Source organism: Lissotriton vulgaris, chromosome 1_2, assembly GCF_964263255.1.
Source record: "Lissotriton vulgaris chromosome 1_2, aLisVul1.2, whole genome shotgun sequence".
Lineage (NCBI taxonomy): Eukaryota > Metazoa > Chordata > Amphibia > Caudata > Salamandridae > Lissotriton > Lissotriton vulgaris.
Window position 1 is genome coordinate 215,515,816 of NC_141686.1, and position 22,731 is coordinate 215,538,546.

Consider the following 22,731-nt stretch of genomic DNA (forward strand, 5'->3'; position numbering starts at 1 on the left):
TTCAGACATGCAAATCAGTCTGACCCTTTACCCCATGGGAACAGTCCAGCCCGAACTGCCAAGCCTTGTCTTCCCTGGACCGGAAACAAGCATCCTGGGACCGGTTTTGGGATTCATAATCCTCATCAGCCAGGCTATCTTGAATCCAGTGGCCAAGTGAGCAAGGGACTCATGTCTGAGCATACCCTGCCAATTTAGGGTGAACAAAGCAAAACAAAAGGGGATGATGGAAAGAGCGTTTGAGCAAATCAAACACTCACCCCCAGTCAACTGATCTGGGTTTAATCCATCACCTTCTTTAGCTCTCTCAGCCACCCCAGTTCAGACATGGTCATATGCAAATCAGTCTGACCCTGTGCCTCATGGGAACAGCCCAGCCCGAACTGCCAAGCCATGTCTTCCCTGGATCGGAAACAAGCATCCTGGGACCAGTTTCGGATTCATAATCCTCATCATCCAGGCTATCTTGAATACAGTGGCCAAGTGAGCAAGGGACTCACGTCTGAGTATACCCTGCCAACTTAGGGCGAACAAAGCGTTTTTTGCATTTGTCTTGGGGAACTGGCAGGTTGGATGAATAACAACTGCCTGCGCCTCAATGCGAGTAAAACCGAGCTCTTAGCAATAGGGAAGGCCCCCTCCATTTGGTCCTCGGCGTGGTGGCCACTGGAACTGGGGCCTACCCTCTGCCCCTCGGAGCAGGTGAAAAACCTGGGGGTGAGACTGGACGTTAATCTGTCCTTCGAACACCACACTAGAGGGGTAGCCGGTAAATGCTACCGCATCCTAAAAAGCCTACGCAAAAACTTGGACTTACTTCCCACAACCGGCAGGAAAACGTTGATTCACACCCTCGTTACTCCTCATTTAGACTATGGGAATACACTGTATATTGGCCTGAGCAAGAAAGGATTACACCAACTGAAATGTGTACAGAACACTGCTGGCAGGCTTGCAATGAATCTCTCAAGGAAGTCTTCGGGGAGACGAGCTTTAGGCACTCTGCACTGGCTCCCCATCCGTGAGCGTATCGTATTTAAAACATTGTGCATGGCTCAGCGCATTGCGCAGGGAAAAGGTTCTATCTACCTTCAAAAATTACTGACCGTGCACCAACCCAAGCGACTTCTGAGATCCCTAGGAAGTATGCTCCTCAAGGTACCGAGAATTTATTGTGTACGGATGGGTGGACAATCGTTCAGATATCTGGCCAGTAAACAATGGAATGCTCTACCGATTGCGCTCCGGATGGAACCATCGGAAATAAGGTTCTTTCAAAAACTGAAAACTTACCTCTTCCCGAAGGAGTGTTAGGCTCTCTGTCTGCTCTTCCTGCCTGGCTGCTGAGGAGAATATCTTCACAGCGCGGGGACACACTGTTTTTAGTGTAACCAGGTGCTTTATAAACTTTGCTATTATTATTAATATTATTATTATTAAGATCCTCTGCATTCTCAGAAGAAACATTGCACCATTTCCAGATATAGATGCCATTTGTAATCCGCTAGGCACTGACGGCTGAGTTTGTCTACACTGGCATTCAGGGAGCCCGACAGATGTTGGACCACCAGGAAAATATCCTGGCATTCCAGCCTCTTGAAACAGGGTCATTGATTCCACCCTGCCCTGTTTGTTGGAATACCACATGGCGGTGGTGTTGTCCACGAACATCTGAACTAACCTTCATGTAAGGAAGAACATTTTCAAGGTCAGCCAGTTACAGGTGCAACAGGTTTATGTGAATTTGGGAATACCAGAGAGCAGAGTCCTCTGATCTTCATTTATCCCAGATGGCTGCCATATCATAAAAGTGATGCATCTGTCACTACAGCCAGCTCAGGGTGGGAAAGGGAGAGGAGTATGTGGCTGACCCAATCTCAGTTGAGAGCCACCCCTGCAGGTAATTGCTGTTCCCTCCAATATGTAGGCCAGGTCGGAGAGATTCCCCTGATGCTGTGCCCAGTGGAACTTCAGGTCTGACTCTAGAGCCTGCATATGGCAAGGGGCATGTGTTACCAGTGGGATGCAGATGGCCATGAGGCTCAGCAGACTCCGAAGCAGACTCACTAAAATCCAAGATTGAGGCTGCAACATTGGTTTCATAGCCTGAAAGTCCGAACTTGTTGTTTTGGAGGATAGGCCCCAAACTGCACTATATCCAGGATAGCTTTTATAAAAAGGAGCATCTAAGAAGGAGTCAAGTGTGACTTCTGAATGTTGACCTTCATCTGAGTCTGGCACCCTCTCAATGGTTCCTTTGGCCAAAGAGCCTGTACTTTCTCACAAAGCAGGGAGAGATGCTCCTTCATCAGCCAATTGAAGGAAAGTGGCATGGGTTGTGGGGTTTCAAGGAAGGAGATACGGTTGTCAGACAATCAATACAATCCTTAACTTGTGGCTACGTAAGTGGCATCACCTACTAGTACTGTGTCCAGCCTTAAGTCTTAATTGCCACTGAATCCCCTTGTACTGTTTTGCGTAAAGATTATAAAAATCGTACCTGCAAGACAACAGGAGTGGGGGTATCTTCCTTCAAGCCTCTACAAAACAAAGTAACACAATCTGAGACCAGAAGTGTCCTAATTAGCGTCAGCATATACAACACCTTATACACATGCAACCATGTTACTTCAGGCAATGGGGAAGACATGTATCTATGTTGCCCCTCCTGTAAGCGTCAGCGTAGTGGGCTGTGCCGGCGTATGCCAGTCGAGTGTAGGAGTGTGAATAAATAGCCCAGGGCTCTGGGCATGGTTCACTTCCGGGATGGCCACCAAAGTAACTACTGCAAGTGTTTCTGTGTCCGCCATATCCTGACCATAGGCCTACACGCACAAGGTAGACCACCATCAACGGCCAAATTAACACCAGCGATGAGGTGGCTACGACACACGACACCCAGAACACATCTCGTCATAGCCTGCGGGGCGTGTCTGCCAGGGCGACGCCCCTCACCCTGCCACAAGGCCATAGTTGTGACCAGTGGTGCCTGCGCGATCCTGTGAGCCTGCTGCACCACAGATCGCTGGTCCCCAGACCCGTCCGGCGCCCATCGGTGATAACCCGCCCCTGCGCACCCAGGCCTCACTGCTCATCTGCCGGCAATGGCATGTCTCAAGAGAGCCCACCATGTGCCTGTGCAATCTTCAAGCACGGGGGCCGCGAGCTTGGCAGCCTCCTCAGCCGATCGCTGGTTTCCACGTAACAGGCCGCCAGCGCACCTAGTGGCACTGCATCGCGGAGTTCTGTGTGTGCTGACTGCTCCCTTCTGCCTACACGGAGGTCCGGCAGGTCTCACACAAATCAAATCCAGTCCAGACCTCCAGGCCTACTGCATCATCGCAGGCTGCACACCTGCTAAGCTCTTCCGGTGGGCCTACTTCCGTGCACTGCAAGTCATCGTTCAGCCTCCAGGCCACTGCATCATCCCAGCCTGCACACCCGCTCAGCTCTTCCAGTGACCCTACCTCGGTGCACCGCAAGTCATTGCCACGTGGCAGTAGGCCTGTGCAGGACGCAGTGCCTCAGGTGCCACTACCTCTGTGCACCACAAGTCACTGTCCAGCCTCCTGGCTGAACAACCGCTCAGCTCTTCAGGTGGGCCTACTGTTGAAGATTGCAGGGATCTGTTAGCATGAGCTGAAAGCCATTTTGTACTTAGCAGCCATTTTAGTTAGCCATATGCTTGTCATGTGCTCTTTCCCTCTTCCAGAGCCTTGCACATGCTAAGAGGGGCCTAGCTAGTAGAATGCACCTGCTCCTAGTATAGAACTGTCAGGCTATTCTTACTAATGTGCTCAGTTTGGACTCTCCTCCCACTTTGTTGAGCAAGCAAATCTTGTGTGCCCATATTAGTCATTTTGCATGCTTATATGTGCCAGGAACTCCCCTTGGTTTTATGCTGACTAATGTAACCTATTCAGAAAAGGGGGAGCTAAAAAACGGTGTTGGATCTAGCCCTGATCTCTTGACTGGGTGAGAGTATTCAGCTTAATTCAGAAACTCTGTCCATCACCACCCCTTGTTGTTAAAAATTTTGTCCACCATAAGCGTGGAAGGGCATACTCAGATGTGAGTCCCTTGCTCATTGCACCATCAGGATTCAAGCAAGCCGGGCCGACGACGGCTGAAATGCCAGAAACCGGTCCCCGGAAGCTTGTTTCCTTCCCAGTGTAAGAATTGGCTTGGTAGTTTGGTTTGCCCTGTTCCCATCATGCACTTGGACAGGAACAGACTAATTTGCATATAGCCAGTTCTGAGCTGGGATGGTGCAGTGAGCTAAAAAACGGTGTTGGATCTAGCCCTGATCTCTTGACTGGGTGAGAGTATTCAGCTTAATTCAGAAACTCTGTCCATCACCACCCCTTGTTGTTAAATATTTTGTCCACCATAAGCCTGGAAGGGTATACTCAGATGTGAATCCCTTGCTCATTGCACCATCAGGATTCAAGCAAGCCGGGCCGACGACGGCTGAAATGCCAGAAACCGGTCCCCGGAAGCTTGTTTCCTTCCCAGTGTAAGAATTGGCTTGGTAGTTTGGTTTGCCCTGTTCCCATCATGCACTGGGACAGGAACAGACTAATTTGCATATAGCCAGGTTCTGAGCTGGGATGGTGCAGTGAGCTAAAAAACGGTGTTGGATCTAGCCCTGATCTCTTGACTGGGTGAGAGTATTCAGCTTAATTCAGAAACTCTGTCCATCACCACCCCTTGTTGTTAAATATTTTGTCCACCATAAGCGTGGAAGGGTATACTCAGATGTGAGTCCCTTGCTCATTGCACCATCAGGATTCAAGCAAGCCGGGCCGACGACGGCTGAAATGCCAGAAACCGGTCCCCGGAAGCTTGTTTCCTTCCCAGTGTAAGAATTGGCTTGGTAGTTTGGTTTGCCCTGTTCCCATCATGCACTGGGACAGGAACAGACTAATTTGCATATAGCCAGGTTCTGAGCTGGGATGGTGCAGTGAGCAAAAAAACGGTGTTGGATCTAGCCCTGATCTCTTGACTGGGTGAGAGTATTCAGCTTAATTCAGAAACTCTGTCCATCACCACCCCTTGTTGTTAAATATTTTGTCCACCATAAGCGTGGAAGGGTATACTCAGATGTGAGTCCCTTGCTCATTGCTCCATCAGGATTCAAGCAAGCCGGGCCGACGACGGCTGAAATGCCAGAAACCGGTCCCCGGAAGCTTGTTTCCTTCCCAGTGTAAGAATTGGCTTGGTAGTTTGGTTGGCCCTGTTCCCATCATGCACTGGGACAGGAACAGACTAATTTGCATATAGCCAGGTTCTGAGCTGGGATGGTGCAGTGAGCTAAAAAACGGTGTTGGATCTAGCCCTGATCTCTTGACTGGGTGAGAGTATTCAGCCTAATTCAGAAACTCTGTCCATCACCACCCCTTGTTGTAAATATTTTGTCCACCATAAGCGTGGAAGGGTATACTCAGATGTGAGTCCCTTGCTCATTGCACCATCAGGATTCAAGCAAGCCGGGCCGACGATGGCTGAAATGCCAGAAACCGGTCCCCGGAAGCTTGTTTCCTTCCCAGTGTAAGAATTGGCTTGGTAGTTTGGTTTGCCCTGTTCCCATCATGCACTGGGACAGGAACAGACTAATTTGCATATAGCCAGGTTCTGAGCTGGGATGGTGCAGTGAGCTAAAAAACGGTGTTGGATCTAGCCCTGATCTCTTGACTGGGTGAGAGTATTCAGCTTAATTCAGAAACTCTGTCCATCACCACCCCTTGTTGTTAAATATTTTGTCCACCATAAGCGTGGAAGGGTATACTCAGATGTGAGTCCCTTGCTCATTGCACCATCAGGATTCAAGCAAGCCGGGCCGACGACGGCTGAAATGCCAGAAACCGGTCCCCGGAAGCTTGTTTCCTTCCCAGTGTAAGAATTGGCTTGGTAGTTTGGTTTGCCCTGTTCCCATCATGCACTGGGACAGGAACAGACTAATTTGCATATAGCCAGGTTCTGAGCTGGGATGGTGCAGTGAGCTAAAAAACGGTGTTGGATCTAGCCCTGATCTCTTGACTGGGTGAGAGTATTCAGCTTAATTCAGAAACTCTGTCCATCACCACCCCTTGTTGTTAAATATTTTGTCCACCATATGCGTGGAAGGGTATACTCAGATGTGAGTCCCTTGCTCATTGCACCATCAGGATTCAAGCAAGCCGGCCCGACGACAGCTGAAATGCCAGAAACCGGTCCCCGGAAGCTTGTTTCCTTCCCAGTGTAAGAATTGGCTTGGTAGTTTGGTTTGCCCTGTTCCCATCATGCACTGGGACAGGAACAGACTAATTTGCATATAGCCATGTTCTGAGCTGGGATGGTGCAGTGAGCTAAAAAACGGTGTTAGATCTAGCCCTGATCTCTTGACTGGGTGAGAGTATTCAGCTTAATTCAGAAACTCTGTCCATCACCACCCCTTGTTGTTAAATATTTTGTCCACCTTAAGCGTGGAAGGGTATACTCAGATGTGAGTCCCTTACTCATTGCACCATCAGGATTCAAGCAAGCCGGGCCGACGACGGCTGAAATGCCAGAAACCGGTCCCCGGAAGCTTGTTTCCTTCCCAGTGTAAGAATTGGCTTGGTAGTTTGGTTTGCCCTGTTCCCATCATGCACTGGGACAGGAACAGACTAATTTGCATATAGCCAGTTCTGAGCTGGGATGGTGCAGTGAGCTAAAAAACGGTGTTGGATCTAGCCCTGATCTCTTGACTGGGTGAGAGTATTCAGCTTAATTCAGAAACTCTGTCCATCACCACCCCTTGTTGTTAAATATTTTGTCCACCATAAGCGTGGAAGGGTATACTCAGATGTGAATCCCTTGCTCATTGCACCATCAGGATTCAAGCAAGCCGGGCCGACGACGGCTGAAATGCCAGAAACCGGTCCCCGGAAGCTTGTTTCCTTCCCAGTGTAAGAATTGGCTTGGTAGTTTGGTTTGCCCTGTTCCCATCATGTACTGGGACAGGAACAGACTAATTTGCATATAGCCAGGTTCTGAGCTGGGATGGTGCAGTGAGCTAAAAAACGGTGTTGGATCTAGCCCTGATCTCTTGACTGGGTGAGAGTATTCAGCTTAATTCAGAAACTCTGTCCATCACCATCCCTTGTTGTTAAATAAAGACTAATGTAACCTAAGCATATATAAGGCCCCTGTTTTTTGTACTCCTTAGAATGCCTCCTACAGTTCCTGATGGTACTGTGTGACGTAGTCTCCCTCATCAGAGATTAATGAAGATAGATTTTATATTACAGCTTCTGGGCCAATCTCTTCTTTTTTGGTTTAAAGAGCCAGGTGTATCAGTGAGACCCCTGAGAAGGTTTCTATGTTCTACAAATGGCGTTCAACATGGACCTCATCAGAAGCTGCTATCTAAGGGAGTGGTCTTGATAGGAGACAGGAATCTACTGAGGAGGACAGGACAGGAATCTACTAAGGAGGTACCCTGCGCACTGAGATTCTCTGCCTCTGCAGCTCAGTATATTTCTGGTCTTCCTGATTTTGATCCTCCACATGTTTACCGCTCCTCACTGAGAAACTTTTTGCCATGAGTATTCTAAAAACGACTGTTAGGTCATTCAGAACTTGACAGTGAGAGAAGTGTGCTGGCTGTAAAGTGAGATTTAAAGTGATATAAAGTGAGATAAGTGATATAAAGTGAGATTTAAAGTGATATCAAGTGAAATAAGTGATATAAAGTGAGATATGAAAAGTGATATAGAGCAATATAAAGTGATACAGTAATATATATACTGATAAGGAAATTGAATTGGCCAAAATTATGGAATATGGTAATATATGAATTGCAATTTGTGTAGGCAGGTAATGAGGAGACTTTTCTCTACTTTTTTATAAAATTTGAATGTCACATTACTTAAGTGCTACTTTGCATATGGTATTGTATATCTTACAATATTTTTGGGGATGCCTGTTTCAATTGCACATCAAAGAATGTGTTGCTTTTTGAAGGTACCACAATGTGATGTGAATAGAATTAGCTGGCTCCCCTAGAGGGGATACCTAAATAGGTTTAGGTATAAAACACGCATTTCTTCCTTTGTGATAAAGTACCCCATGGAATTAAAATATATACAGGAACCTATTTTGCGCGCACTTTTATAAATAGAGATATGCAGAGCTTTTTTTTGTGTTCTGCCAGCCAAAAATGGTGAATTTGGTGTATTTTGGCTTCTTCAAAATGGAGCAATCTTTGGGCTGTTTTTTGTGCAGTCTTTTGGAATACTATTGAGAAGCTCTTCTTGTAAATATGACTTACAACTAGTATTTACAAATGGTTTGGTTTAAATGAAGTCTGTGGGATGTCCTCTGTTTCTGTCCTAAGTGTTGATCTGTGGGTTAAATGTGTGTTTACATGTCCATGTGGTTTGTGATTTGACATTGATGGTACTTGTGTGACTAAATAGTGATTGCGCTTTTTGTGTAAGAATGGCTTGCCTTAAGCACGCCTTCTGTAAATGTCTGGAATGTGCTCAATGTGTTTGTTTGGTTGTTTTGCTGTCTGTTATGCAAAATGTTATTTAATTAATATTAAATAAAACATCCAGAAATTAATTATATGACATATGCTACATAGCTACATGTTACTATTAAATTGACAAAGTCAGAAACTATACATGTGCAAATTGTCACAATGAATAATTAGAATTTACATTCAATAGGAATAAAATAGGCCTCAAAAACAAATTTGTGTATTTTGTAATAATTATGATTAACATACCAAATTTTATAGCATTTTCCTTAGATACATTGTATTAGATATTTAAAGGCACTCACATCATATGAGTGAATTTGGTTGTTGCTGAACTAAACACACATTATAGAAGGATATATTTGACTGCATTGAAATGCCTCCGATTTAAATAGACCGTCACCGTGCTTACATTTCAACACTAAAAAAGAAGCTTTCCAATAGCTGTGTTTAACTGTTTCACTGAGAAGCACCTGTCTGACACAAACCAATGGAGATTATACTGCGTCAAGACATTAGAAACGCAGAAAAAGGGATTTCTCTCCTGAAAAAAAGGCGTGAGAATTGGACGCCTGTTGCTCAACCAACAGCTGCATAAATAACACGTGGCTATTTTTGTTTGCATGGTCACAGAAAAAATGCTGAAGTCCACTAAATCTTAAGTCATTGAAAACACGGTATAAAATCCTGCATTTCACATTGCTGTATTAAAAGTTAGAAATCAGGTTCATTATTTTGTATAACAGGAAAACATTTGAAGTAAGGATTTCCTTTCTTAAATGCCTTTTAACATAAGCACATCTGTGGTGCTGATGTTAAATAATGACTGTCCTTTAAAAAGTGGTGCAGATTTTTCATGTTTCAAGTTAGGCTTCTGTGCTTAGGGTTATAAATGAATGCATGTTAAAGGAAAAAAGGAATAAATTTGCTTTTTCATATATGGAAAGGGTTGGAGGTATTAAAATTCTTTTTTTAATTATATGAAAAAATGAAAACATTATTATTGAAAAAAAGTGCTTTTAAATTAGTTTTGAAATCTTTTTAAAGCTTAATAATCATAATGTGAACTCCTAGCATTAAAACTGAATGTAAGCAGTGCCACAATATGAGGAAACTTAAATGTGAAATGTCACTCTGCGCTGGCGTACAAAACTCCTTTTTATAAGGGTATACATTATATATTTCTGATGCCCCATCTTTGGAATGTGTAGGGAACATTGTGGGGATGACTATTATGCAAAAACATTGTAGGATAATAATTTTTAAGTGCCCAAACATCAAAGTCGAAATTGGGTAAAATTCACTATTTAAAAGCAGTTCTGCCATTCAGAACAGCTTTAAAACTGGTTTTAGGATTCATTAAATGCACACATTTTGGTTTAACACAAATAGCTGACCTCTATACTGCTAGAACAGTATACCGCACACTGCTTACAATTGAAAATAAATATGAAAACTAGCAGACGTTATTCTCTTACCTCTAATTTGCTGGCACACAGGAGGGAAAGAGGTCTGCTTTTCAGCTATCAGTATCCAGGATCACTTTGAATTGGGGAAAGCCGCATGGAAATCCTTGCACACAAAATTGTACAGCTGGTAAAGGGTTAAAGGTTGAGTTCTCCATTTAGAAGCCTAGCAGGGCCCAGAGCAAGATTTGCTTTGGCATTTTGACCTCTGAAAGTTTTTAAAATGGCAGCGCAGGGAAAGAAGGAGTAGTTTTTCTTACTTTTTTTGTTGGCAAAAGCAAGTTCTTATGCACTCATGTGAATAAACAGCAATATAATTGTATATGTGAGCTTTGTTTAACAGATAGCTTTGCCATATATACAGCACTAATGCTTTAAGTTGAAGCTTACTGTACAAGGACTGAGGCAATGGGATTTAGTATTGACTTCATGTGCCCTCATGTTATAACTAGTATATTTACTAAGGGGATTGGTGGTTTGTTATTCATATTCTTTAGCTCGCTCAAAATGTGCAATTTACCTCCTCAGAATTTGTTTATGCCCAGTTGCTACAAATAGGGGTTGATAGAGTTGACAGAAGTGAAAACTGTTTAAAGTTGCCTACTGTCAAAATGGGGGAAAGAGGCTATCTCCTCTACAAATTAAGGGTAGGTAAATTTATGTTTTCTCTCTCTTTTTCTCAATTTTATTTGAGCCTGTCTAAGCTGTCTGTGAAATAGCCATGATACATTTAATAGGCTATTCAGTAATACTGTTTAAAACATTGTTAGCATTAATAAAATGAATAAATAAATATGCTATGTTACTGCCCATCCTGTTTGATGAAATTATGAAAGGATGAGTAGTCTAGATTGCTGTTCCCTTATTTGACCTTTAAGGGGAACTAGATGTGGGTAGTTTTTGAGTTGCGAGTTGTGCAGTTCCACCGTGGAAACAAGCGCCTACATGTAAGGCTTAAACGGACACAGGGAGAAGACTCCCCTCTGGCTGGTTGTACAGATTCTTCAATTTCCCCTAGTACTTCTTTTTCGTCAATTATGTACCCCTTTGCTCATCCCATTTTTGAGGAGGAGCAGCCCTTTGTGGCTCTTTGTCCTAATTCCTATGGCCCTGTGTGGTTCTCCTGGTCCCTTGGTGCCAGGATTGTTTTGTAATAACCTGTCTAACTTCCTTAATATTTATATTTCTTATCATGTTTATTCTACATGAAAAACGTTTTCCTGAGCAGTTAACCAATGTTACTTTGCTCTCCTCCTAAAAAAATGATTGATATTCTAGCCCTCATAAAGGAAAAACTGGAAAAATGTATTGAAAATGTTTTTATTAGGTATGTGCTGTTGGCTATTCTGAAATTGAAATGGATGGTCACTAAAATGCATAGGAGCCCTGAAAATGCTGCAGCAAGAATGGTTACAGGAACTAAAAATTCGACCACATCTCTCCTGAACTCAGGGAACTTGAATGGCTTCCGATTGAACTTTCAAGCCAGCTTTAGAACAGCCTGCCTCATGCACAAAGCCCTACACACAGGCAAACCGGAATACTTTGCAGCAAAACTCAAAAGAGCCGGCCAGTCCAGGAACCTCAGGAGCTCTAACACCCTACTACTCATCCCTCTAAAAGCTAGCAAGCAGAATACCGCAGCTAAATCATTTGCTGGAAATGCCCAAAAATCTGGAACTCCACCCCCCCCCCCATCAGAACGATCCCCTCATTCCCGAAATTCAAGAACGTGCTCAAAGTCCTCTTCCGAGACCCTTCTCAAGCGAAAAGATAAGTTCCAAGGAAGCTCCTTTCAAGGTTCTCCATCTTACCGTATTCTCAGAACTGTGGACTCTGACTTTGACCCAGAAAGCCTCTTGGTCTTCCGTCCTGGTTAACATAGAATCCGATTAGACACTTGTCCTGAATAAACGACTTCCTACCGCCCCATGCTTGTTCGCTCTCGTTTCTGATCAATACCAGGCTCGACCCTGCAGGGTCTATCATAATTTCTGTATTGCATATCTGCACTTAACTGTACTTGCTGTAAAGGGCTCTGATACCCTCGGGTCCAGCTAGCGCTATATAAAACTCCTAAAATAAATAAATACATAAAATAGATGATTCTAGGATTTGCTTTTTTGCTCTCTCCCACTGCTATCTGTATGTTAGTTATGACCTAATTCTCTGTTCCCTTTGTATTCCTGCTTATACCTTATATGTACCCGCTTAATGAAATGTTTAGAATGGAAAATGCCCACCTATAAATAAATTAGGATTGATAAATTTATCAAAATAAAAATGCAAATATTTTCTATGTTCCTACTGGATCATAGGAATGTCTTTTGTTCATGCTAAAAGGACCATCTGTTAAAGACTGCAGGGATCTGTTAACATGAGCTGAAAGCCATTTTGTACTTGGCAGCCTTTTTAGTTAGCCATGTGCTCGCCATGTGCTTTCTCCTTCTTCCAGAGACTTGCACATGCTCAGAGGAGCTAGCTAGTAGAATGCACCTGCTCCTAGTATAGAACTCTCAGGTTATTCTTACTAATGTGCTCAGTTTGGACTCTGCTCCCACTTTGTTGAGCAAGCAAATCTTGTATGCCCATATTAGTCATTTTGCATGCTTACATGTGCCAGGACCTCCCCTTGGTCTTATGCTGACTAATGTATTCTATTTGTAGAAAAGAAGGAGTTTGGCCCGCGGGGACGAGAAAAAGGCAGGGCATATAAACTAATGTAACCTAAGCATATATAAGGCCCCTGTTTTCTGTACTCCTTAGAATGCCTCCTAAAGTTCCTGAGGGCACTGTTTGACATAGTCTCCCTCTTCTGAGGTTAATAAAGATATCTTTTATATTACAGCTTCTGTGCCAATCTCTTCTTTGTTGGTTTAAAGAACCAGGTGTATCCGTTAATGTTAATGTTAATGTTAAGCTACACTTGTAGAGCGCACTGACACTGTAGGTTTCCTGGCGCTGAGATTGGGATTGAAGGGGATGGCAGAGGACTAGTGGGAATTTGAGAAGAGCCAGGTTTTTAAGCTCTTCCTGAAGCTCAGCAGGGTATCAGAGGTCTTGATTCATAGGGGGAGGACCAGATAGCTGAATCTGCGGCCACCCAGTTTCTTTAGTTTAACCACCGGGGTGGTTAGGAGGTGAAGATGGACAGATCGGAGATTACGGGCCGGACAATGTGAGGTGATGAGAGATTTCAAGAAGCCGGGCACTTGGACTTCCGGGCATGGCAAGTTAGGCAGCCGATATTATAAGCAGCCCTTTGTTCGATAGGCAGCCAGTGCAGCTTGGACAGAAGGGGTCTTGCTGATTGCCATTTAGGGGCTTTATAAATGAGCCTTGCTGCCTGGTTCTGCACCATCTGGAGACGATGGAGCAGGGACTTGGGTAGGCCCCATTGAAGAGAGTTGGAGAAGTCAAGGTGAGAGAGAACAAGGGCAATGACAATTTGCACCAATGCATCATGCGAGAGTAGGTGGGAAATTTTACAAATTTTTCGTAACTGGAATATGCTGGCCGAGATGATGGCTCCGACATGGGTTTTAAGAGAGAGGTCGCTATCGATGGTGACGCCCAAGCTTTTTACCGAGCTCGACGGGCTGGGAGGCGAACCTAGCTCTTTTGCCCAGAAGTATGGGCCCCAATGTGCAGCGCTGGGACCAGGCAAGATGAGTTCCGTTTTCTCCGGATTTAATTTGAGCTGGTTAGAAATCATCCATTGTTGGATGTGGAGCATCACTGCCTGAAAATCAGATGCGGCATCAGGGGTGTCTAAGGGGAAGATGATCTGCATGTCAGAGCCTGGCTACATGCAAATTAGTCTGTCCCTGGCCCAGTGCATCATGGGAACAGGGCAGACTAAACTACCAAGCCAATTCTTTAACTGGAAAGGAAACAAGCTTCTGGGGACCGGTTTCTGGCATTACAGCCGTCTTCCGCCCGGCTTGCTTGAATCCTGATGGTACAGTGAGCAAGGGACTCATGTCTGAGCATACCCTACCACGCTTATGGTGGACAAAACGATTCAGAAAAAGGGGGTGGTGATGGACAGAGCATCTAAATTAAGCAGAATACTCGTACCCAGTCAACAGATCAGGGCTTGATCCATCACCGTTTTTTAGCTCACTGCACCATGTATGTATGCATGTAGCCACGTTCTGAGCTGGGATGGTGCAGTGAGCTAAAAAACGGTGATGGATCAAGCCCTGATCTGTTGACTGGGTATGAGTATTCTGCTTAATTCAGATACTCTGTCCATCACCACCCCCTTTTCTGAATCGTTTTGTCCACCACAAGCGTGGAAGGGTATGCTCAGATGTGAGTCCCTTGCTCACTGCACCATCAGTATTCAAGCAAGCCGGGCCGAAGACGGCTGTAATGCCAGAAACCGGTCCCCGGAAGCTTGATTCCTTTCCAGTAAAAGAATTGGCTTGGTAGTTTATTATTATTATTATTATTATTATTATGTTTGCACTTGTAAAGCGCGCTGCTACCCGGAGGTTTCCTGGCGCTGTGCAACGCTGGGGAACCCGTCCTGGCTTTTCCTTGTGGGATTATCCCTGCTGGGAGTCCCCAGGGTGGAGCCAGGCATCCTCGGCGTTGGGGGGGGGGGCGTTGTGGAGATTAGGCAAGCTAATGCCCAGAGTTGCCGAGTGAGACCCTAGATTAGAGTAGGCACCAAAGCGAGAATTATCGAGTCCGGTGACCCAAGTACATGACCCTGCTGTGTCGGGAATTGAACCCTGGTCCCGGCCGACTTCTGCTCCCGGGTCTGCCGCCTATAACTGGTGAGCCACACCACTCCACAAGTTTGGTCTGCCCTGTTCCCATGATGCACTGGGCCAGGGACAGACTAATTTACATGTAGCCAGGTTCTGAGCTGGGATGGTGCAGTGAGCTAAAAAACGGTGATGGATCAAGCCCTGATCTTTGGACTGGGTAGGGGTGTTCTGCTTAATTCAGATACTCTGTCCATCACCACCCCCTTTTCTAAATCGTTTTGTCCACCACAAGCGTGGAAAGGTATACTCAGATGTGAGTCCCTTGCTCACTGCACCATCAGATTTCAAGCAAGCCGGGCCGAAGACGGCTGTAATGCCAGAAACCGGTCCCCGGAAGCTTGTTTCATTTCCAGTAAAAGAATTGGCTTGGTAGTTTGGTCTGCCCTGTTCCCATGATGCACTGGGCCAGGGACAGACTAATCTGCATGTAGCCAGGTTCTGAGCTGGGATGGTGCAGTGAGCTAAAAAACGGTGATGGATCAAGCCCTGATCTTTGGACTGGGTAGGAGTGTTCTGCTTAATTCAGATACTCTGTCCATCATCACCCCCTTTTCTGAATCGTTTTGTCCACCACAAGCGTGGAAGGGTATGCTCAGATGTGAGTCCCTTGCTCACTGCACCATCAGGATTCAAGCAAGCCGGGCCAAAGACGGCTGTAATGCCAGAAACCGGTCCCCGGAAGCTTGTTTCATTTCCAGTAAAAGAATTGGCTTGGTAGTTTGGTCTGCCCTGTTCCCATGATGCACTGGGCCAGGGACAGACTAATCTGCATGTAGCCAGGTTCTGAGCTGGGATGGTGCAGTGAGCTAAAAAACGGTGATGCATCAAGCCCTGATCTTTGGACTGGGTAGGAGTGTTCTGCTTAATTAAGATACTCTGTCCATCATAGCCCCCTTTTCTGAATCGTTTTGTCCACCACAAGCGTGGAAGGGTATGCTCAGATGTGAGTCCCTTGCTCACTGCACCATCAGGATTCAAGCAAGCCGGGCCGAAGACGGCTGTAATGCCAGAAACCGGTTCCCTCGAAGCTTGTTTCCTTTCCTGTAAAAGAATTGGCGTGATAGTTTGGTCTGCCCTGTTCCCATGATGCATTGGGCCAGGGACAGACTAATTTGCATGTAGCCAGGTTCTGAGATGGGATGGTGCAGTGAGCTAAAAAACGGTGATGGATCAAGCCCTGATATTTGGACTGGGTAGGAGTGTTCTGCTTAATTCAGATACTCTGTCCATCACCACCCCCTTTTCTGAATCGTTTTGACCACCACAAGCGTGGAAGGGTATGCTCAGATGTGAGTCCCTTGCGCACTGCACCATCAGGATTCAAGCAAGCCGGGCCGAAGATGGCTGTAATGCCAGAAACTGGTCCCCGGAAGCTTGTTTCCTTTCCAGTAAAAGAATTGGCTTGGTAGTTTGGTCTGCCCTGTTCCCATGATGCACTGGGCCAGGGACAGACTAATTTGCATGTAGCCAGGTTCTGAGCTGGGATGGTGCAGTGAGCTAAAAAACGGTGATGGATCAAGCCCTGATCTTTGGACTGGGTAGGAGTGTTCTGCTTAATTCAGATACTCTGTCCATCACCACCCCCTTTTCTGAATCGTTTTGTCCACCACAAGCGTGGAAAGGTATGCTCAGATGTGAGTCCCTTGCTCACTGCACCATCAGGATTCAAGCAAGCCGGGCCGAAGACGGCTGTAATGCCAGAAACCGGTCCCCGGAAGCTTGTTTCCTTTCCTGTAAAAGAATTGGCTTGGTAGTTTGGTCTGCCCTGTTCCCATGATGCACTGGGCCAGGGACAGACTAATTTGCATGTAGCCAGGTTCTGAGCTGGGATGGTGCAGTGAGCTAAAAAACGGTGATGGATCAAGCCCTGATCTTTGGACTGGGTAGGAGTGTTCTGCTTAATTCAGATACTCTGTCCATCACCACCCCCTTTTCTGAATCGTTTTGTCCACCACAAGCGTGGAAGGGTATGCTCAGATTTGAGTCCCTTGCTTACTGCACCATCAGGATTCAAGCAAGCCGGGCCGAAGACGGCTGTAATGCCAGAAACCGGTCCCCAGAAGCTTGTTTCCTTTCCAGTAAAAGAATTGGCTTGGTAGTTTGGTCTGCCCTGTTCCCATGATGCACTGGGCCAGGGACAGACTAATTTGCATGTAGCCAGGTTCTGAGCTGGGATGGTGCAGTGAGCTAAAAAACGTTGATGGATCAAGCCTTGATCTTTGGACTGGGTAGGAGTGTTCTGCTTTATTCAGATACTCTGTCCATCACTACCCCCTTTTCTGAATCGTTTTGTCCACCTCAAGAGTGGAAGGGTATGCTCAGATGTGAGTCCCTTGCTCACTGCACCATCAGGATTCAAGCAAGCCGGGCCGAAGACGGCTGTAATGCCAGAAACCGGTCCCCGGAAGCTTGTTTCCTTTCCAGTAAAATAATTGGCTTGGTAGTTTGGTCTGACCTGTTCCCATGATGCACTGGGCCAGGGACAGACTAATTTGCATGTAGCCAGGTTCTGAGCTGGGATGGTGCAGTGAGCTAAAAAAACGGCGATGGATCAAGCCCTGATCTTTGGATTGGGTAGGAGTGTTCTGCTTAATTCAGATACTCTGTCCATCACCACCCCCTTTTCTGAATCGTTTTGTCCACCACAAGCGTGGAAGGGTATGCTTAGATGTGAGTCCCTTGCTCACTGCACCATCAGGATTCAAGCAAGCCAGGCCAAAGACGGCTGTAATGCCAGAAACCGGTCCCCAGAAGCTTGTTTCCTTTCCAGTAAAAGAATTGGTTTGGTAGTTTGGTCTGCCCTGTTCCCATGATGCACTGGGCCAGGGACAGACTAATTTGCATGTAGCCAGTTTCTGAACTGGGATGGTGCAGTGAGCTGAAAAACGGTGATGGATCAAGCCCTGATCTTTGGACTGGGTAGGAGTGTTCTGCTTAATTCAGATACTCTGTCCATCATCACCCCCTTTTCTGAATCGTTTTGTCCACCACAAGCGTGGAAGGGTATGCTCAGATGTGAGTCCCTTGCTCACTGCACCATCAGGATTCAAGCAAGCCGGGCCGAAGACGGCTGTAATGCCAGAAACCAGTCCCTGGAAGCTTGTTTCCTTTCCAGTAAAAGAATTGGCTTGGTAGTTTGGTCTGCCCTGTTCCCATGATGCACTGGGCCAGGGACAGACTAATTTGCATGTAGCCATGTTCTGAGCTGGGATGGTGCAGTGAGCTAAAAAACGGTGATGGATCAAGCCCTGATCTTTGGACTGGGTAGGAGTGTTCTGCTTAATTCAGATACTCTGTCCATCACCACCCCCTTTTCTGAATCGTTTTGTCCACCACAAGCGTGGAAGGGTATGCTCAGATGTGAGTCCCTTGCTCACTGCACCATCAGGATTCAAGCAAGCCGGGCCGAAGACGGCTGTAATGCCAGAAACCGGTCCCCGGAAGCTTGTTTCATTTCCAGTAAAAGAATTGGCTTGGTAGTTTGGTCTGCCCTGTTCCCATGATGCACTGGGCCAGGGACAGACTAATCTGCATGTAGCCAGGTTCTGAGCTGGGATGGTGCAGTGAGCTAAAAAACGGTGATGGATCAAGCCCTGATCTTTGGACTGGGTACGAGTGTTCTGCTTAATTCAGATACTCTGTCCATCATAACCCCCTTTTCTGAATCGTTTTGTCCACCACAAGCGTGGAAGGGTATGCTCAGATGTGAGTCCCTTGCTCACTGCACTATCAGGATTCAAGCAAGCAGGGCCGAAGACGGCTGTAATGCCAGAAACCGGTCCCCGGAAGCTTGTTTCCTTTCCAGTAAAAGAATTGGCGTGTTAATTTGGTCTGCCCTGTTCCCATGATGCACTGGGCCAGGGACAGACTAATTTGCATGTAGCCAGGTTCTGAGCTGGGATGGTGCAGTGAGCTAAAAAACGGTGATGGATCAAGCCCTGATCTTTGGACTGGGTAGGATAGTTCTGCTTAATTCAGATACTCTGTCCATCACCACCCCCTTTTCTGAATCGTTTTGTCCACCACAAGCGTGGAAGGGTATGCTCAGATGTGAGTCCCTTGCTCACTGCACCATCAGGATTCAAGCAAGCGGGCCGAAGATGGCTGTAATGCCAGAAACCGGTCCCTGGAAGCTTGTTTCCTTTCCAGTAAAAGAATTGGCTTGGTAGTTTGGTCTGCCCTGTTCCCATGATGCACTGGGCCAGGGACAGACTAATTTGCATGTAGCCAGGTTCTGAGCTGGGATGGTGCAGTGAGCTAAAAAACGGTGATGGATCAAGCCCTGATCTTTGGACTGGGTAGGAGTGTTCTGCTTAATTCAGATACTCTGTCCATCACCACCCCCTTTTCTGAATCGTTTTGTCCACCGCAAGCGTGGAAAGGTATGCTCAGATGTGAGTCCCTTGCTCACTGCACCATCAGGATTCAAGCAAGCCGGGCCGAAGACGGCTGTAATGCCAGAAACAGGTCCCTGGAAGCTTGTTTCCTTTCCTGTAAAAGAATTGGCTTGGTAGTTTGGTCTGCCCTGTTCCCATGATGCACTGGGCCAGGGACAGACTAATTTGCATGTAGCCAGGTTCTGAGCTGGGATGGTGCAGTGAGCTAAAAAACGGTGATGGATCAAGCCCTGATCTTTGGACTGGGTAGGAGTGTTCTGCTTAATTCAGATACTCTGTCTATCACCACCCCCTTTTCTGAATCGTTTTGTCCACCACAAGCGTGGAAGGGTATGCTCAGATTTGAGTACCTTGCTCACTGCACCATCAGGATTCAAGCAAGCCGGGCCGAAGACGGCTGTAATGCCAGAAACCGGTCCCCAGAAGCTTTTTTCCTTTCCAGTAAAAGAATTGGCTTGGTAGTTTGGTCTGCCCTGTTCCCATGATGCACTGGGCCAGGGACAGACTAATTTGCATGTAGCCAGGTTCTGAGCTGGGATGGTGCAGTGAGCTAAAAAACGGTGATGGATCAAGCCCTGATCTTTGGACTGGGTAGGAGTGTTCTGCTTAATTCAGATACTCTGTCCATCACCACCCCCTTTTCTGAATCGTTTTGTCCACCACAAGAGTGGAAGGGTATGCTCAGATGTGAGTCCCTTGCTCACTGCACCATCAGGATTCAAGCAAGCCGGGCCGAAGACGGCTGTAATGCCAGAAACCGGTCCCCGGAAGCTTGTTTCCTTTCCAGTAAAAGAATTGGCTTGGTAGTTTGGTCTGACCTGTTCCCATGATGCACTGGGCCAGGGACAGACTAATTTGCATGTAGCCAGGTTCTGAGCTGGGATTGTGCAGTGAGCTAAAAAACGGCGATGGATCAAGCCCTGATCTTTGGATTGGGTAGGAGTGTTCTGCTTAATTCAGATACTCTGTCCATCACCACCCCCTTTTCTGAATCGTTTTGTCCACCACAAGCGTGGAAGGGTATGCTCAGATGTGAGTCCCTTGCTCACTGCACCATCAGGATTCAAGCAAGCCAGGCCAAAGACGGCTGTAATGCCAGAAACCGGTCCCCGGAAGCTTGTTTCCTTTCCAGTAAAAGAATTGGTTTGGTAGTTTGGTCTGCCCTGTTCCCATGATGCACTGGGCCAGGGACAGACTAATTTGCATGTAGCCAGTTTCTGAACTGGGATGGTGCAGTGAGCTAAAAAACGATGATGGATCAAGCCCTGATCTTTGGACTGGGTAGGAGTGTTCTGCTTAATTCAGATACTCTGTTCATCACCACCCCCTTTTCTGAATCGTTTTGTCCACCACAAGCGTGGAAGGGTATGCTCAGATGTGAGTCCCTTGCTCACTGCACCATCAGGATTCAAGCAAGCCGGGCCGAAGACGGCTGTAATGCCAGAAACCGGTCCCCGGAAGCTTGTTTCCTTTCCAGTAAAAGAATTGGCTTGGTAGTTTGGTCTGCCCTGTTCCCATGATGCACTGGGCCAGGGACAGACTAATTTGCATGTAGCCAGGTTCTGAGCTGGGATGGTGCAGTGAGCTAAAAAACGGTGATGGATCAAGCCCTGATCTTTGGATTGGGTAGGAGTGTTCTGCTTAATTCAGATACTCTGTCCATCACCACCCCCTTTTCTGAATCGTTTTGTCCACCACAAGCGTGGAAGGGTATGCTCAGATGTGAATCCCTTGCTCACTGCACCATCAGGATTCAAGCAAGCCGGGCCGAAGACGGCTGTAATGCCAGAAACCGGTCCCCGGAAGCTTGTTTCCTTTCCAGTAAAAGAATTGGCTTGCTAGTTTGGTCTGCCCTGTTCCCATGATGCACTGGGCCAGGGACAGACTAATTTGCATGTAGCCAGGTTCTGAGCTGGGATGGTGCAGTGAGCTAAAACACGGTGATGGATCAAGCCCTGATCTTTGGACTGGGTAGGAGTGTTCTGCTTAATTCAGATACTCTGTCCATCACCACCCCCTTTTTCTGAATCATCCTCGTCCCAGGCACGCCTCTGGAAAGCCTGGGTGGAAAGTCTGGAGACGTACTCTGAAGCGCACGACATCCCCGCGCCTTGGCGGCGGCCCACGCGTAGGTATGTGAAGAGTGTGAAGAAATGACCCGGGGCTCTGGGCATGGTTCAGTTCTGAGCTCAGGGGGTGGTTCAGTTCTGGGCTCAGGGCGGGGTTCAGTTCCAGGCCGGCCACAAAAGTAACTATGGCGTGTGTCTCTGTTGTAGTGTCAGCGCCACCCGGCCCTTAATCGAAAATGTTGCAATGTAGCATGCACCCGGAGGGGGGTTCGCCCAAATGGATAAATAAAGGAGCGCAAGATAGCTCGGGGTCTTAGCTCATACATGCCAACAATTGTGTGTGTAGTCATGTGCTTCTCATGTAATGCATCTCCCTGGCCCTGGTTCTCTGCCTGATGCTCTAGCTATATGATGGCATTTGGAATGTTATGGATGTTTATACTTGAAGGTGGAGCTGTTGGAGAAGATGGGCTGAGCAGCCAAGAGGCTGCTCCTGGTGGGGCTTATATTAAGACTTACATTGGAACTTACTAAACTGTAATTTGAAGAATAAACTACAACTACAAGAGCTGTCTACCAGACTTCATTGATTTTTACATTGGCGATGAGGGTGGGATAAGAACTTACACGTGGAGAAAAAGGCTATTTGATGGCTACTGGAACTTAAGGTACTAAAATTACTAAAGACATTGAACTATTTAAGCTTTCTGGCACCCCCCCCACCAGTGACCCTGACAACGGTCGCCCTAAATAATTTAAGGTGCCAGAACCACCTGTGTATGAAACTGTAAAGTGTATCTGCAGTCCTGTTTTAAAACTGTGAAGCCCAATGAAGAGGTATGTGCTAAATCAACCTCAATGTGTTGAAATGGATTGTGATGTAGTGATGTCTGGGACACACATCGAGCCCCGGTAGGGGCGAAGGTCATGCCCCGGTGTTGAATGCTGACAAGGCTCCGGTGTGTCCTGATGAGAAGTGGCTGCACACTGTAGAAAATAATTGGAGGCAGATTTTGATCACATGCATTTAAAGAATCATCAAGCCCCGCTGTTAAAAATGTGACAGAACAAATGTGGAGAAAACTGCAGTCAACAAGAATTTATAGTTTCAACTGTGAGCAATGATTGCAGATATTGATCACATGCCTTTAAAGAATCATCAAGCCCCGCTGTTAAAAATGTGAAACAGAACAAATGTGGAGAAAACTTTAGGTTGTAGTCTACAGGCCTTTCCACACTCTATTGTAACTGTGCAGTGTTTGCCAACCACGACTGGTGTCTCAGTGGGATTGAAATGGAATTGCAAGAAGGCCCCAGTTTGTTGTTGTGTCTCTGTGTTCTGTAGCTGAGCTAGATTGCCATCAGAGTTAATTTTGTGAGTCAAATACTGGTGATAAAAATTATTTTAATGTGAGGGTTGCCATGAGCATTGCTGCCTAAAGATCGTCACAGGTACTGTCATTTACACTAATTGAAAACTACATATTACTGAGAATGACGCTTTGGATAACT